The sequence below is a fragment of the Equus caballus genome, chromosome 5 (assembly GCF_041296265.1).
Source record: "Equus caballus isolate H_3958 breed thoroughbred chromosome 5, TB-T2T, whole genome shotgun sequence".
Taxonomy (NCBI): domain Eukaryota; kingdom Metazoa; phylum Chordata; class Mammalia; order Perissodactyla; family Equidae; genus Equus; species Equus caballus.
The window spans coordinates 46,654,518-46,669,353 of NC_091688.1; the positions used below are offsets into that span (position 1 = coordinate 46,654,518).

Below are 14,836 nucleotides of genomic sequence, written 5' to 3' on the forward strand. Positions count from 1 at the left end.
AAGAAGGAAGCGGCAGCACCTCACCGGCCCCGAAGGCCTCCCGGAAGGATGGGCACACGCTCATTCTCTCACCGCTGTTTGTACTTCCCAATCGTTCCAGCCCGCGCATCCGCCCGGGGCCCGGGGGGAGCTGGTGATGAAGGGCGGTCGGGTGACGGCGGAACGACGGGAAGACGGGTTCCGGGAGCCACCGGGGCTTTCGGCTTTGCTTGGGCCCCGCTAGGCTCGGGCCCGGAAGGGTCGCGGCCCGGGGCGACTGCGGCGGGTGCTGGCTTCTGAAGCGGGTCAGAGGCGAGGCCATTCGGCTGCCCTTCTCTCCTCGGAATCGCCCAACGCGCAGGTTCAAAAGGAGACCAACAACACAATTCGTGCGATAATCCCCCTGCTTTTGCGAGGCTTTGGAGCCTGCAGTTTTCCTGCCCGGAGGGCGGCAGAACCTAGAGCTTAGTAGGTGCTCACTTCCTAAGGAGGCCGGGAAAGGCGGCGTCCGGCGGCCCTGTGGCGCAATCGGTTAGCGCGTTCGGCTGTTAATCGAAAGTTTGGTGGTTCAAGCCCACCCAGGGACGGATGGCGTGCTTTTTAACGAAGTCCCACGTGTTTCCTGCTGTTGGTCACCTGCAGATTTCCTCGCATAAAATTTACCCTCCTGTCTCCTGGGCCCTATACACCTCACGTCTCGTACCTGTCGAGAGCCATCCCACCTCCCCAAACTGATTCTCACACAATATCTGCTGGGATGTCAGCTTCATACGTGTATTAGAAGGATTCCTGAAACAGGCCTAAGAACCTGGGTTCTATGACAAAAATCTTCATTCTGCCCTTTATAGGCTTGGATGAGTAAGTTGAACATTTGGTGCTTCAATATTTCTCTGTGTGTGTGTGTCTGTGTGTGAGTGTTTAATTAAGACATGCTTGCATGCATTTTTCAAAATGCTTACTTTGGGAAGATTGAGCTTCTCAAGTGTGCTTTCGTTTTTTTAATATTTTTTTATTAAGACTTTATTGTTTTAGAGCATTTCAGGCTCACAGCAAAATTGGAGGGGAAGGTCCAGAGATTCCTCGCATGCATAGCCTCCCTGTTTATTAACATCTCCTGCCAGAGTGGCACATTTGTTATGGCTGATGAATCTGCATTGACACATCATAATCTCCCAAAGTCCTTAATTTGCATTACAGTTCAGTCTTGGTGTTGCACATTCCATGGATTTGGTAAAACGTATAATGGCATGTATCCAGCATTATAGTATCCTACAGAGTATTTTCACTGCTCTAAAAATCCTTCCTGCTCTGCCCCTTCAACCCCTCCCCCCCCCTCAGGCAACCACTGATCCTTTTACTCTCTCCATAATTTTGCCTTTTCCAAAATGTCATAGAGTTGGAATCATACAGCATGGAGCTTTTTCAGATTGGCTTCTGTCACTTAGTAATATGCATTTGAGATTCCTCCATGTCTTTTCACAGCTTGATATCTCATTTCGTTTTAGTGCTCAATAATATTTCACTGCCTGGATGGACCACAGTTTATTTATCTACGCGACTATTGAAAACATTCGATTGCTTCCCGGTTTTGACAATTACGAATAAAGCTGCTATAAACATTGGTGGGCAAGCTTTTGCAGGGGCATAACTTTTTAACTCCTTTGGATAAATAGCAAGGAGTGCGATTGCTGGATCTTGCACGGGAAGAGCCATGAGGAAGCTTTCTGGGGTCTGGAAATGGTCTACACCTCAGTCTGGGCACTACGTCAGTAGTTATTCAGTAGTAGTAGTAGTATTCAGTAGTAAACCGGTTGGTTTACGTGGATAAAGGTGTTCGAACTGTGCCCTTTTGGTCCTTTATATTTATTATGCCTCAGTAAAGAAAGTTGAAAGCAACTTGGTTATTGCCAGAGTGATGTTGACACTTGTTCTTCTGGTTTGGCCTAGTCTAGGATGCAAAGTAAGTTCAAAATATCTCTTGTGGTATTTTTGCTGTCCTCAGGTTTTTGACTTTCCTCTGCTATCTGCTATCTGATTCCTTGTATGTTGCTCACAACCGTTATTTTAAGCTGATATCCAACTGTTAATACTGTGCCAAAGAGAGACTGAAGCGTTTGTGGTCAAATCTGCTCTCTTAAGAACAATTATGACCCCCAAAGGGGGAGAGATGAAATTGGGAAATTCTGATGAGGAAAACAGTACATTTAGGCCTAACTCACTCAGAGGTGCCAAAGGAAGGACATCGGCAGGTATTACACAAAGAAAGTCGCCCCATTCATTCCATAGCTACAGCTTCAAGAATTTTTGGAGCATCTGTAAGTAGCCAAAATCGTTTACCTGATGAGCTTGTCAGCTTCACAGAACAAGCTGTCAGACTAGCGATTTGATGGCTTTCAGCTCATCCATTTACCAAGGAAAAGAAAAATACAATTCCCCATTCCCAAGCTGTCTGTGGTGTTTTCTTTCTCCTCTCTTTTCTGACTCTCTTATAAATTCTGCTTTTGTCTTTGTTTGAGGACAGCATTCTAATAACTGTTTCCCATTATTATGAGTAAATGTGTGAGAAAACTCATTCAAAGTCTCTTATTTACTGCTACTATTCAAATATAGTTTTCGTATTAATATCTGCACACACATCATAGCCAGCTTTGAAATATATTCCAGGTGAACACACTTTCAAGGAAAGTTTAGCCCTTGAACCATTGGAAGACATGTCCTTCTTACTCTTTAAATAAAGCCAGCTGCCCATTGGTGTATAGGTAACAAACCCGTTGTAATTCTCTGTGTCTAAACCTCTTTGCTTCTCCGTTCTGGTCCTGTGTCTCACCCTCTGCTCCTGGCGGATCTGGGAAACCTGCTGTGCTTTTGTTTTGCTCCAGGATGCCCTTCCGCCCTCAGGAGGGACTTGGGAATGAAAAGTAATGGCATCCAGATGGAAGACCCTGAGGTGCCAGAGCTTCCCTGGGCTCGGCCGTTTGGCTCCCATTGAGGGTCAAGACCTCTCCATCACCGTTCAAGTCCTACCTCAAAACTTTTTCCTTACTTGTCCCATAGTAAAGACAAGTTTTCCCTTACTTTCCTGACTTGTCCTATGAGGCCATTGTTTCTGTGACTTCCATTCTTATACTGCAGTCTTGTCTGTGCAGTAGAGAAATGAGATTTGCAAAATTCAGTAAAATGCCACCCATTAAAGGCAGAGTCCTGGGGATGGGACAAAAATTGTACCACTGTCGCACAATTGCTGACATGACCGTATTACTCCCACTTCATCTAATCCGCCCAAAGATTGCGTAGCTCTTTGTGGTCTCCCAACAACGAGAGCCTGGATTCACTGACTTGCCCCATGCCTTCAAAAACACAGAAACTCCTCAGTGCACAACGTTTGGGCCAACACAGTGCTACAGCGATATCAGTCAAACTTGGGAGGGAAGGCGTGAAGCCATCACTTGGGAAGAGCTCTGTGACCAGCCAAGACAGCCAAGACCCCATCTGTGAGATCAGCACTGGCTGAGGCTTCCAATCCCTTGGTGGAGGTGTGGGGATCTAATGAGGAGGCAAAGGCAGCAGGGGAGATGGTCCCCAGGACTGAACTGACATTCAGCTGTATCTAAGCACGTGGAGAAAGCCATTCAGAATTGTTATTATGTGCGAGCTCGTATTAAATTTGTTTATTGCGACAAGGAAAGAAAGCAGATGATTTTATGGTATAATGGTTATTCTCTAACCTCTGCTGTCCTATACTGCAGCCACTAGTTGAACTTCAGTTCAAATTAGTTAAAATTAAGTAAAAAATAAATAAACAAAAAACTCAGTTTCTCAGCACTAGCCACATTTCAAGCACTCAATTGCCTCATGTGTCTAGTGGACACCGTCTGAGATAATGCAGGTCTAGCTCATTCATCTAACCAGTCAGTTACACATGAGATGTTTGATTTCAAGTTCCTGACTTCTTGCTCAGCATGAGGTTCATTTTAGTCCATTTATTTGATCCCCAGTGCCAGCAGCTCCTGGGTCTATACTGATCTCTGGGTGGTCCCCGAACCCACGGCAGGTAAAGAATCACTTCATGCCCTTGCTTTTGCGGGGCAGTGGTAAACTGGGCATAACAGGGGTTTTCTTATATCGATCACTCCAGCCCCAGCATTGCTCTAGGCTGCTCTAAAGGCGGCCACTACCCAGCCTTCAGGGAATGCTTGTGGAATCTCATGAGCTCTGCTTACCAACTCTGTTATTAGCTATAACAATACTGCTTTTTTCCCTTTTGTCTAATTTTATAGTTGCATCTTGCTTTGGCAATTCATACTGGTGTTTCTGTTGTGGTAGTGATACACAATTTCAAAAATGAATTTTCTACATAAAAGTGTAAATCAATGCAACAAAAGTATTAGGTAGCCAATGCTACAGGCACATGGATATAACTAAATGTGAAAGTGTTATGTTCATTAATGCACTTGGAAAACATGATTTGGGTTTATTTTGATGGCACAACCTCCCTCTCCCTTGTCAGTCCTGGGACGATCCCACTTGCTGTAAGTCAAGAAGGCAGGAGTGCTCAGCTGTTCCCTCTGCACTTTGAACACAAAGGCACTGTCACCTTCTCCTGTGAGCCCCTCTCAGGAACTCCCTTGTTCAGACCATTAAGAAGAATCAAGACCTTGACACCAGTCTTACAGATGATTTTTTTAGATTCGACACCTAAAGCAAAGGCAACAAAAGTAAAAATAAACAGATGGGACTACATCAAACTAAAAAGCTTCTGCACAGCAAAGTAAACTATCAATAAAATGAAAAGGCAACCTACTGAATGGGAGAAAATATTTGCAAATCATGTCTCTGATAAGGGGCTAATATCCAAAATATATAAAGAGCTCATACAATTCACTGACACAAAGACAAACAATTTAATTAAAAAATGGGCAGAGGATCTGAAGAGACATTTTTTTCCAAGGAAGATGGACGGATGGCCAACTGGTGTGTGAAAAGACAATTAACATCACTAAGGATCAGGGAAATGCAAATCAAAATCACAAGGAGCTATCACTTCACACCTGTTAGAATGGCTATCCTGAAAAAGACAAGAAATATCAACTGTTGGTGAGGATGTGGAGGGAAGGGAAGCCTTGTGCACTGTTGGTGGGAATGTGAATTGGTGCAGCCACTATGGAAAACAGTAGGGAGCTTCCTCAAAAAATTAAAACTGGAGCTATCATAAGTTCCAGGAATTCCATTTCTGGGTATTTATCTGAAGAAGATGAAAACACTAAGTCGAAAAGATACATGCAACCCCGTATTCACTGAGGCTTTATTTACGATAGCCAAGATAGGGAAACCACCTAAGTGTCCATCAACAGATGATGGATAAAGGAAATGTGATACACACACACACACACACACACACACACACACACACAGAGGAATATTATTCAGCCAGAAAAAGGAATGAAATCTTGCCATTTTCAACAACATGGATGGACTTTGAGGGCATTCTGTTAAGTAAAATAAGTCAGACAAGGAAAGACAAATGTTGATCTCACTTATATGCAAACTGTGAAAAAAAAAAAAGAAAAAGAAACAGAACCAAAACCCAAATCCACGCTCTTAGATACAGAGAACAGATTGGCAGTTGTCAGAGGTGTGCAGGTGGGTGAAGTGGTGAAAGGAATCAAAAGGTACAAACTCCTAGCTACAAAATAAATGTCACAAAGATGTAATGTACAACATGGTGACTGTGGTTAACAACACTGTATTGCATATTTGAAAGTTGCTAAAAGAGTGGATCTTAAAAGTTCTCATGACAAGAAATGAAATCCTGTAACTATGTCTGGTGATCATTTTGAAATATATACAAATATCAAATCATTATGTCATACACCTGAAATTAATAAATGTTGTATGTGAACTACACCTCAAAAAAAATTAAAATTAAAAACAAAAGAATCAAGGCGCATAAACACTTCTGGTTAGGAGATGTGATTGCATCATCCCTGGAGCCTGGAGTCTGTTTCTAGGGGAAACTAAACAGTTTTGTTTGCTCTTTCTCCTCTTCTTCTCTATTTCACGAATTAGTTCTGAGTAGGCTTCTTTTTTTTCTGAGGAAGATTTGCCCTGAGCTAACATCCATGCCGGTCTTCCTCTATTGTTTTGTATGTGGGCCACCAGCACAGCACGGCCACTAACAGAGTAGTGTAGGACCACACCACTGACGCAGGGATGCTGAAGCAGAAAGCACCAAACCTAACCACTCGGCCACTGGGACTGGCCCCAAGTGCTTTTTTTTTTATCTTTTATTGAGTTAACATTGGTTTATAACCTTATATAAATTTCAAGTATGCATCATTATATTTCAATTTCTGTGTAGATTACATCTTGTTCACCACCCAAAGACTACTTACCATCCATCACCATATATATGTGCCTAAATACCCCTTTTGTCGTCTTCCCTCCTCCCTTCCCCTCTGGTAACCACCAATCCAATCTCTGTCTCTATGTGTTTGCTTCTTATTGTCTTATCTTCTATTTATGAGTGAGACCACACAGTATTTGACTTTCTCCCTCTGATTTATTTCACTTAGCATAATACCCTCAAGGTCCATCCATGTTGTCACAAATGGCAAGATTTCATCTTATTTTATGGCTGAGCAGTATTCCATTGTGTACATGTACCACATGTTCTTTATCCATTCGCCCCTTGATGGGCACCTAGGAGGATTCCAAGTCTTGGCTATTGTGAATAATGCTGCAATGAACCTAGAGGTGCATATATCTTTACGCATTCATGTTTTCATGTTCTTGGGTAAATACCCAGCAGTGGAATAGCTGGATCGTATGGTCATTCTATTCTTAACTTTTTGAAGAATCTCCATACTGTTGCCCATAGTGGCTGCACCAGTTTGCACTCCCACCACCAGTGTATCAGAGTGCCCTTTTCTCCACATCCTCTCCAACACTTGTTCTTCCTTCTCTTGTTAATTATAGTTGTTCTGACGAGTGTGAGGTGGTATCTCATAGAAGTTTTGATTTGCATTTCCCTAATAATTATTGATGTTGAACATCTTTTCATGTGCCTCCTGGCCATCTGTGTATCTTCTTTGGAAAAATGTCTCTTCAGAAATTTGGCCTATTTTGTAATTGGGTTCTTAGTTTTGTTGTTGTTGAGATGTATGAGTTCTTTCTATATTTTGAATAATTAACCCCTTATCAGATATATGACTTGCACATATCCTCTCCCAATTGTTAAGTTTCTTTTCATTTTGTTGATGGTTTCCTTTGCTGTGCAGAAGCTTTTTTATTTTGATGTGGTCCCATTTGTTTATTTTTTCTATTGTTTCCCTTGCCTAGTAAGACATGGTACTTGAAAATATGCTGCTAAAACCAATGTTGAAGAACATACTGCCTATATTTTCTTCTATAATTTTTATGGTTTCGTGTCTTACATTCAAATCTCTAACCCATTTTGCTTTAATTTTTGTGTATGCTGAAAGATGATGGTCTACTTTCATTCTTTTGCACGTGGCTGTTCAGTTTTCCCAACACCATTTATTGAAGAGACTTTCCTTCCCCCCTTGTATGTTCTTGGCTCCCGTGTTGAAAATTAGCTGTCCATAGATGTATGGGTTTTTTTCTGCTCTCTCAGTTTTGTTCCATTGATCTGTGTGTCTGTTTTTGTATCAGTACCATGTGGTTTTGATTACTATAGCTTTGTAGTATATTTTGAAATCAGGGAGTGTGTTTTTTGTTGTTTTTTTTTTGTTTTTGCTGAGGAAGATTGGCCCTGAGCTAACATCTGTTGCCAATCTTTCTCTCCTTTATATTTGGGATGCTGCCACAGCATGACATGATGAGCAGTGTGTAGGTCCACACACAGAATCTGAACCCATGAACCCCAGGCCACCAAAGCTGAGCTCATGAACCTAACCACTATGCCACTGGGCTGAGCCCTCTCATTGTAGTTTTGATTTGCATTTCTCTAATAATTAGTGATGTTGAACATGTTTTCATGTGTCTATTGGTCATCTGTATATCTTTTTTGGAAAAATGTTTGTTCAGATCTTTTACTCATTTTTTAATTGGTTTCTTTGTTTATTTGTTGATGAGATGTATGAGTTCTCTATATGTTTTGGCTATTAACCCATTATCAGATACACTGTTTCAATCTCCTTACTGGCGATTGGTCTATTCAAATTCTCTATTTAATCTTGATTCAGTTTTGGAAGGTTGTATGATTTAAGAATTTATTCATTTCTTCCAAGTTATCCAATTTTTTGGCAAATACCTTCTCCTAATTGTTAGGTTGTCTTTTCATTTTGTTGACGGTTTCGTTTGCTATGAAGAAGCTTTTTAGTTTGATGTGGTCTATTTGTTTATTTTTTTTCTATTGTTTGCCTTGCCTGATCAGACATGGTACTTGAAAATATGCTGCTAAGACTGATGTCAAAGAGCATACTGCCTGTCTTTTCTTCGAGAATTTTTATGGTTTCAGGTCTTACATTCAAGTCTTTAATCCATTTTGAGTTAATTTTTGTTTATGCTGTAAGATGGTCTACTTTCATCCTCTTGCATGTGGCTGTCCAGTTTTCCAAACATCACTTATTGAAGAGATTTTCTTTTCTCCATTATAGATTTCTGGCTCTCTTATTGAAAATTAGTTGTCCATAGGTGTGTGGGTTTATTTCTCGGCTCTCAATTCTGTTCCATTGATTTGTGTGTCTGTTTTTCTGCCAATAACATGCTGTTTTGATTACTATAGCTATGTAGCATATTTTGAAATCAGGGAATGTTATACCTCCAGCTTTGTTCTTTTTTCTCAGGATTTCTTTGGCTATTCAGGATCTTTCGTTGTTCCACATAAATTTTAGGATTCTTTGTTCTATTTTCATGAAGAATGTCATTAGGATTCTGATTGGGATTGCATTGAATCTGTAGATTGTTTTACACAATATGGGCATTTTAACTATGTTAATTCTTCCAATCCAAGAGCATGGAGTATCTTTCCATTTCTTCGTGTCTTCTTCAATATATTTCAGCAATGTTTTATAGTTTTCAGAGTACAAGTCTTTCACTTCTTTGGTTAAATTTATTCCTAGGTATTTTATTCTTTTTTTATTTTTTATTTTGCAATTGTTTATGGGATTGCATTCTTATTTTCTCTTTCTGCTACTTTGTTGTTAGCATATTGAAATGTAACTGAATTTTGTATGCTTATTTTGTCTCCTACGACTTTACCATATGCATTTACTATTTCTAAAAGTTTTTTGGTGGATTCTTTAGGGTTTTCTACATATAAAATCATGTCATCTGCAAATAGTGACAGTTTCACTTCTTCTTTTCCAATTTGAATCTCTTTTATTTCTTTTTCTTGCTTAATTGCTCTGGCTAGGACTTCCAACACTATGTTAAATAAGAGTGGCAAAAGTGGGATTCCCTGTCTGGTTCCTGTTCTTAGAGGAACAGCTTTCAGTTTTTCTCCATTGAGAGTGATATTAGCTGTGGGTTTGTCATATATGTCTTTTATTATTTTGAGGTACTTTAATTCTATACTCATTTTATGCAGAGCTTTTATCAAAAATGGATGCTGTATGTTGTCAAATGTTTTCTCTGCATCTATTGAATTGATCATGTGATTTTTATTCTTCATTTTGTTAATGTGGTGTATCATGTTGATTGATATGTGGATGTTGAACCATCCCTGCATCCCTGGAATAAATCCCACTTGATCATGGCGTATGGGATTTTAATGTATTATTGGATTCTATTTGCTAATATTTTGTTGAGGACTTTTGCATCAATGTTCAGCAGTGATATTGGCCTGTAATTTTCTTTTTTTGTGTTGTCCTTGTCTAGTTTTGATATCATGGTAATGTTGGCTTCATGGAATGAGTTAGGAAGCTCATCTTTAATTTTTTGAGGAGTTTGAGAAGGATAGGTATTAAGTCTTGTTTGACTGTTTGGTAGATTTCACCAGGGAAGCTGTCTGGTCCTGGACTTTTATTTTTCTGGGAGGTTTTTGATTACTGTTTCGATCTCCTTACTGGTGATTATTCAAATTCTCTATTTTTTCTTGATGCCATTTTGGAAGGTTGTATGATTCTAAGAGTTTATCCATTTCTTCTATATTATCCAGTTTGTTGGCCTATAGCTTTTCCTAGTATTCTCTTGTACTCTTTTGTATTTCTGAGCTGTCTATTGTAATTTCTCCTCTTTCATTTCTGATTTCATTTATTTGAGACTTCTCTGTTTTTCTTGGTGAGTCTAGCTAAATGTTTGCCAATTTTGTTTATCTTTTCAAAGAACCAGATCTTCGTGTCATTGATTTTTTTTCGACTTCTTTTTTAGTCTCTATTTTATTTATTTCTCCTCTGATTTTTATTATTTCCTTTCTCCTACTGATTTTGGGTTTTGTCTTTCCTTTCTTCTTTTTCTGGCTCCTTTAGGTGCACTGTTAGATTGTTTATTTGAGATTTTTCTTATTTGTTGAGGTAGACCTGTATTCCTGTAAACATCCTTCTTAGAACTGCTTTCACCATATCCCACAAAGTTTTGCTTGTCGTAGTTTCACTTTCATTTGTCTCCAGGTATTTTTTGATTTCTCCTTCCATTTCTTCATTGACCCAATCATTGTTAAGTAGTATTTGTTAAACTCCACATATTTGTGGCTTTTCCAATTTTCTTCCTATAGTTGATTTCTAGCTTCATACTGTTGTGGTCAGAAAAAAATGCTTGGTATTATTTCAATCTTCTTAAATTCATTGAGACTTGTTTTGTCACCTAATATGTAATCTATCCTGGAGAGTGTTCCATGTGCATTCGAAAATAACATGAATTCTGGAGTTTTGGGATGGAATGTTCTGTATATATGTACTAAATCCATCTGGTCTAACATGTCATTTATGGCCAATGTTTCCTATTGATGTTTTGTTTGGATGATCTATCCATTGGTGTAAGTGGAAAGTTAAAGTCTCCTACTATTATTTTCTTACTGTCTATTTCTCCTTTTATGTCTGTTAATAATTGCTTTGTATATTTAGGTGCTCCCATGTTGGATGGATAGATATTTACAAGTGTTATATCCTCTTGTTGGACTGTTCTCTTTATCATTACGTAGTACCCTTCTTTGTCTCTTGTTACAGTTTTTGTTTCAAAGTCTATTTTGTCTGATATAAGTATTGCTACCCCAGCTTTCTTTTCATTGCCATTTGCATGGAGTATCTTTTTCCACCCCTTCACTTTCAGTTTGTGAGTGCCTTTAGGTCCGAAGTGTGTCTCTTGCATACAGCATATGTATGGGTCTTGTTTTTTTTATCCAATTGGCCACCCTATGTCTTTTGATTGGAGCAATTAGTCCATTGACATTTAAAGTAGCTATTGATAAGTATGTACTCATTGCCATTTTGTTACTTTTTTTCTAGATGGTTTAGTAATTTGTCTCTGTTCCATTCTTCTTCTCTTGCTCTCTTCCCTTATGGTTGGATGGCTTTCTTTGATATTATGTTTGGATTCCTTTCTCTTACTTTTTTGTGTATTTATTATAGGTTTCTGGTTTGTGGTTACCATTAGGTTCATATATAATAACCTACTCTATAGCAATCTGTATTAAGTTGATGGTCTCTTAAGTTCGACCACTTGCTAAAAGTTCTACTCTTTTACTCCCCTCCCCCCACATTTTACGTTTTTTATATCATATTTAACCTCTTTTTTTGTGCATCTGTATCCAATATCCTCCTATCATGGAAATAGATAATTTTAGTACTTTTGTCTTTTGACTTTCATATTAGCTTCATAGGTGGTTGATCTGCTACCTTTACTGTATATTTGCCTTTACCAGCAATCTTATTGTTTTCTAAAAATAATTTCCTTCTTCCTGTTTGTGGTCTTTTCTTTTCCACTTAAATAAGTCCCTTTAGCATTTCTTGTAAGGCTGCCATCTTCCCAGCGGTCAAGTCTGGTCATTTCATGGTTCTGGCCATCAAGATTAGGAGAGTGAGAACTAAAATCCACACGGCAATTCTGAGCAGAGCACAACTGGGAGTCAAACTAAACTGGGACTTTGCAGAGCCCTGGGGCGATGAGGTGCTTGCATATATAGAGTAGCATTTGGCGCTCTGCATAGTAAACACCCCACTCATGAGTTCGTACCTTTCAACCGGCAAGTGTTTGTGGTGGGTCTGCAATTTTAAATGTTTGGACCTAAGGCCATTGTTACTTTCAACCTTTGTCCTGGAAGATTGCAGGAACCCAGAGGGCCATCAGGTCACTGATTCTCTGGCTGGACCTTGGGCTGACCACCAGGCCACGTCTCACTATGGAGTGAAGATCAAGAGATGAAGGTCCCAGAAGAAGAACAGCCACGGGGCCTGGCAGTCACCCCAGTGGCGGGGGAGGCGTCAGTGGCCCACGGAAGGGGGAGTCTTGTGGGGAGGAGCCCGCGTGGACAGGAGGGGAGCTGCGGAGAGCGGCCCTCACACAGAGGTGGTGAGAGGCCCCTGGCATCTGTACATGTGACACTGTGAACCGAGTTTATTAACATCGTCAGCCACCGTGCCTCCGCGTGTCCCCACCGTGGGCCCATCAGTGTTCCGGGAAGGATTCCGTCTACCTGGCAGTGTGTGTCAACAGGTGTGAGCCTGAAAATTACACTTTTCAAAAAAGGAAATGAGCGACAGAATCTGGGATCTGGGAATTGTTTATCCCGTTTTGTTTTTCCGCTTGGACACTCCCTCAAAAGCATTGCAATTTGAGGGTGACTGCGTTAGAGACACTATGAGTGATTAATTTTCATCCCAAAATCTCTAGAGGATTCCTCTACCTAACTGTAGTTTCAAGTCGAAGATCAGTGACATTTTGGGAGTTTTTAATCTCTTTCCGTTTTAAAGATAAACTTGATTTATTCAATTTCTAGAGTTTCCTCCTTCTACGACTGTCTTTCTGCATTCTGAGTATAAAATGATGGTGATACTATGTTGGAAGCATCAAAGTTGTTTTATTTATTTTTTTATTTTTAGCCTTTGTTGGAAATCTGAAATTTTAATAAAAAATTCAGTATTGTGATGCACAATTTCTTGTTTTTGAACATTTTTCTGTAAACAGGAATCAGGATTTAGGCGGTGGGGGTCAGCGGAGTAGGATTTCTGATCTATGTAAAGGAAAATGATGGATTACTTACATGACAAAGTTTTAAAGACTGTAATGCACCCCAATTTCCCCTTTACTGTTTGCTGAAAAAAATCAGTCTTTGACTCCCTTCCTTACCTACTCCTGGCCTGTGAGAAGCTTCCTCCATATTCAGGTCATCTTCTTCTCCTCCTTCCCCTCCTCCTCCTTTTCTTCTGCCTCTTCCTTTTCCTTTCCCTCCTCTTTCTCCTCCTCCTCCTCCTCCTCCTCCTTTTTCTCCTTCTTCAGCGAAGAAGCTGGAGGAAAGTGGGCTGGGCTGAGAAGACACACAAAGCAAGGACTGCAGAAGAATTTTGTCAGAGACCTTGGAGGAGAGGAAGTAAAGAGAAGTTATGTGCTATGAAAGCAGCAATGGAAAAGCAAAGGAGAGATTTGAATCGTTATGGTTTGGCCTATAGCCCTTTCAGAGTGTTTAAGTAATACAAATAAAGGAATTTAGCTTTTATTTTCAATTACAGGTTGGTTCCTGGAGAGTATTCTTCGAGCTCACATCATCCTAAAGCTCAGCTCAAGGGGTCTTGTCTCCCTTGGGTTGTCCTTGGCTGTGGTAAAGAGTAATGTCCACATGTTTCTCGTGAAACTAAATCTTGGAATCTCAACAACAAATCTCTCTTCCATAGGATTCATTGTGGAGGGCAAGAGACTTTGAAAAGTATGTGATGGACATAAAGTCAAATGAACAGAACCTATATGTACAATATAACAAATGGTTATAATACACACACCTGTGTAGCCTACACACAGATGAAGTAAGATAGTATTAGTTCTTTAATCTATTCCTCTCATGCGTTATAATTATGACCCTCTCAGGTCAAAATCTTCTGCCTCATCCCACACTCTCACTTAATTCTTCTTTTTTTTGCCCATCTATAATGTTCTTTCATTGAGGTTTCATTTTTAATGTCCCTTATTGGTGATTAATTTGAGCACCATTACATGTTTGCTAGCCACTTGGATTTTCTCATATAAGATTTTTCCCCCAAGACCTTGGTGATTTTTCTATAGGGCTGTCTTTTTCTTCTTCTTTTTTTTTTTTTTATAAGAATTCATTAAATGTCTTCAGTACCAGCTGATTACGCCAACTACAAATACGTTCACCCAAATTGTGACTCTTTTTTACTCCTTATTCTGTGTTTTGATGAACAGAGATTCTTGAGGAAGTCAAATTGATCAGTCTCTTCATTAAGAATTAGTGTTTTGGTCTTATTATTAAAATTTCTGGTTACTCTTGAGACCATGGAAATACCCTGCTATATGATACTGACTAAAATCACTTTAGGTTTCATCTCACATTTAGGTGCTAATCCACTTTGAAATGATTTTGGTTATGGTGAGGGTAGGGATCATATTTCATTCTGCCCTTCCCCTCCCCAGTATATGTGATCGAATTATACGCTACAATTGTTCAATGTTTACAATGTTTTTAATAACCTTTGTTTTTTGATTCCTCAATGTAGCTCGCTTTTTCTGATTTTTAAATTTTTGTGTATACCGAGTAAACTCAATTCTCTTAATAATTCTAGTAATTTACCCTTCATATATGTAAGTAATTATAGTGTTCATTTTTCATTTTCACTTCTTAAACTGTTTCTTTGTTTTTCTTGCCTTCGCTCACTAGCTAAGCTCTCCATCACAGTGTTGCAGAGAAGTGGTCACAGGAGGCCCATCTGCCTGATTCCTGATGGTTTCT

The 14,836-nt window shown here is 39.7% G+C and overlaps 1 non-coding gene across 1 annotated transcript; it reads left to right on the plus strand.

Annotated features, from left to right (window-relative positions):
- The first annotated feature begins 492 nt into the window (after positions 1–492).
- On the plus strand, positions 493–566 carry TRNAN-GUU (transfer RNA asparagine (anticodon GUU)). Its single transcript has one exon. It is a non-coding gene; the product is annotated as a tRNA-Asn (tRNA).
- The last annotated feature ends 14,270 nt before the right edge of the window (positions 567–14,836 follow it).